Here is a 3685-nt window from a genome sequence, read left to right on the forward strand (position 1 = left end):
CCACCATCTCACACACAATGGTGAGTCCGAGTGGGTAGGGTGACAACCGTGCACTCGACATCACCGCCTAATGAGTGACCGAGGTGGACGGGATGTCGAGTACACCCTCCTACCCCAAATCATAAATGGGGAGCTCGATGCTCATCTCCGATGAGTTTGCTGACGCTACGCCACCACTACCCATGAGCGGACCAACGAGCCAAACAGAGTCCAACCACTTGCCGGCTATCACGCTGTTACACTAAACCAGCGGAGCCAAACAGAGCAGAACCGTCTCCAGACCAACGGAGCCAAACAACAGAACTGTCACACACCTGTCTGATCTACCACTAACCCATGAGTGGTGGTGTGTACGGATACATGTAACTGGCGATGTGCTCGACAATAATGGAGCAGACTATCGCACAGCATGCAATCATGCAAGATGATGCATAACACTAAACATGACAATATCATGAACAGCATAACAATAACCAGATATATAAATACAAACGTGTATCACAGGACAAGGAATCAAATCAAAAGATACACAGATTAGATAGGGTATCAAATAAACCTAGGTCCTGGACATAATATATATCATGGATGTGTCACTACCCCTATAAGCATGTATGATCAGGTCAATAATAACATGATGTGCATAACAATAAACAAACAAGCATGTAACAGGTCGGGTAGTGATCAACCGAAGCAAATGAGAACATAATCATTGTTATATGTTAAAAACATTATTATGCATATCAAAAGACATAAAGTCAAAGTACCCGCCTCCAAATCGAAAAGTCCAAACCGGTAGTCGAGATACTCGTATCGCGTCAAAGTCCTGTATCGAACATATAGATATATTTTATTTAGCTACAATTCACGTAAATAGCTAAATAAAATTCTTAAGAACTATTTAGGGCAAACCCCTAAACCAACCTCCTCGACCTACCTAAATTAAATCCAAATCATACCTAATTTAATTCATACCCAATTATCTAGTAATCATCCAATCACTCATGAACAATTTACTACAATATACAAATAAATCCATAATCTACAGCGAAGAACAAATTGTTACACCTGACCTTACTGATCGGTCGCTGTTGATGCTGGAACCAAGAGGATTCACTAAACAACCACCAACTGGATTCCAATTCACTGTCCGGATCAAAAAGAGAGATCAAGAAGTGGAGATCACGAGTTCAACCAAGCATTCCACCAGAAAACTCTATTCACATGGATCATCACTCACCTCAAAAGATCCCCAACCCCCCCTTCAATCGAAACCACTAATGGCTCTGTGAACTGCTCGGGAAGGAGGAACAAAGGAAACGGTCGACTGTGGAGATCCTAGGGCACGGCGTGGAGAAGGCCGGCGCTAGGGCTGAGGAGGAACGACACTCGGCGGTGCTAGGTCAGACCTGCTGACCGGTGGAGGTGAATCGGCCAAGAGAAAAACTTGGCAAACGGTAGCTTGGCGAACTTGGTGGCCGGCGCTCAAAGAAGAGGCCGGCACTAGGGCTCGGATGGCGGCGTTGGCAGAGCACAGTGGCGGCCCGATGTGGCGTCGCTAGCGGCAGTAGAAAGAAGGATTCAGCTCAGGGAGAAAGAAGGAGAAGAGAAGAGATGGGGCTCGACTTTTGTTCGCGAGGAAGAAGGAAACGAAGAGATTGGCTCAGCTTAAATCGCGAGGAAACCGCTCGGCGCCGGTTAGGGCAAGGGGAGAGGGCTTCAGGCGTGCGGCAAACGGGAAGGAAAGGAATGAAGGAAAACAACGAAAGAAAATAAGAAAAAGAATAAAAGAAAAAGGAAGAAAATCAAACATTTCCTCTTTAAAATGGGGTAGCCTAAACAGGTTTTTTCGGGCCCCGTTTTCATCCCCGTTAACTCGTCCATACGAGCTCCGAAAAATTCTCGAAAAATTTCCAAAAATTCCGGAAAATTCCCTTATTAATATTCGCCTATTTTCGGTATTTTACAGAACTCTTCTCAATTCCTTTGGCGGACTAATATAGGAGAAGATAAACTTTTCACCTTCCAAGCTTTTCACCTTCCTCTATAATGAAAGCTCTAATTGCACATAATGGATGGAAGAGGAAGAAGAATGGGCAATCAATCAATACCCATTCTTCCATCAACGTGTGCAGTCAATGCACACGTCCAACACATCGGAATGATTAGATTTACTTTGCATTTTGTGATTTTTTGTGGCTTGGCATATATGACCACTGGATATAATGTTTACTCAAAAAGGAATCCAAGTGATATGATTCTTTATCTATCTAACCCTAATTGTAGAGAGTTAGATCTTTAGTGATCTCCTTGTAATTCATCCATGCTGCAGGTCTGTAGATGCTCATTGTTTTGCAAAGCCATTTCCATCAATCATATATGCCTTGTGGGATATCTCATAGTCAAGATAAAAAAAAACATATTTGCCTTAGTGTGATATCAGGTAACTCCAGTATGGAGATTATTAGGTTACTATTAAGAAGGTATTCAAAGTTTTCATTCACTTTTGTGTTTACATAATTATCCAATCTTGACGTGCTCTCTCTTCATTCATGTTTGGTACTTCTCTGACCGCGTTTGCTTGACAGTAAAATTGGCAACATACAGAAGTTAATATTTAGGGAGTGTTTTATGCATTTATTCCCGTTGGTTGTAGTCTATGATCTTCGTATGTTGCATTTGTCAAAGTTTTCCAAGCATGCTTGTGTAACACATTCCTGTAACATAACTCAATAGTGTGATGTTTTAAATCTTCAGCTAAGGAAGCTTTATGGCCTTTTTTTAACCATTATAGTAGAACTTGGTTAGTATAGTAGGGAGCTTAGTGTCATCTGGTTTCTACAAGCATTATGATTGAAGTACAAGCCTGTATGAGCTTTGAGCCCTCCCACCCTTGTTTTTAGGTCACTTCCTATGGTCTATTTCAAGACTCTCTTCCTCTTCTTTGATTCAATGAGCAGTGAGTAGGTAATTGTTATCTAGTCAGTCATTCTAGAGGAGGTAATTGATATCTAGCTGTCCAGTATAGAGGGCAACATGAAGAAAGTTCCTTTGACTGTGGATGGATCATAATTGTATTTCAAAATTTCCAAAGGGCATAGCATACCTGGCATTTACTTGTTACCAAACACACCACTTACTTTGATTCTTCCCAAAAGGTGCACATTGTCTCATCTTTTCTTTTTTCATTTCTAAAATAATCCCAACTACATTTTTTTTTCTTTTCTAAATTGTTTTGAGGGCAATTTTTTTTGGCAAATAATGGTTCAATTAGATTTGTGAGGGCAACATCTATTTGCATATTTATAAATCAAAACAAGTTGTTTTGGGCCATCAATTTATTTCGATTGAAAGCTGCTTGGTGTACCGAAATAGTTTATATTGTTTACTGACCTGATATGGATCCTTGGGAGAGTTGTGAGTCTAAATCTAGTCTATTTGTTAGTGTTTTGGCTCTTCAATCAATTTTGAGTCAAAAGGAATTGATGGTCTAAAATAACTTATTTCAACTCAAAAAGAAACATTTAGAGAGATCTCGCTAATGTGAATTCAATGTTACCCTTATTTGTAAAAAAATTATACAGGTTTCACACACTGAAAATTTGAAAAGGAAAAAAAAATCAATTACTTTCACATAAAAATCTAACATTTATGACTTTCTATAATTCCAAATCACAAACTAAGTTCA

At 40.0% G+C, this 3685-nt stretch overlaps 1 long non-coding RNA gene across 1 annotated transcript; it reads right to left on the bottom strand.

The window, feature by feature from the left end:
• Positions 1-765: 765 nt before the first annotated feature.
• Positions 766-1985, bottom strand: LOC122009835. The gene is made up of 3 exons (XR_006119674.1): positions 1238-1985; positions 1071-1143; positions 766-823 (listed from the first exon to the last, which is right to left on the bottom strand). It is a non-coding gene; the product is annotated as an uncharacterized LOC122009835 (long non-coding RNA).
• Positions 1986-3685: the final 1700 nt, after the last annotated feature.

This window comes from Zingiber officinale, chromosome 1B (genome assembly GCF_018446385.1).
Source record: "Zingiber officinale cultivar Zhangliang chromosome 1B, Zo_v1.1, whole genome shotgun sequence".
NCBI classification, from domain to species: domain Eukaryota; kingdom Viridiplantae; phylum Streptophyta; class Magnoliopsida; order Zingiberales; family Zingiberaceae; genus Zingiber; species Zingiber officinale.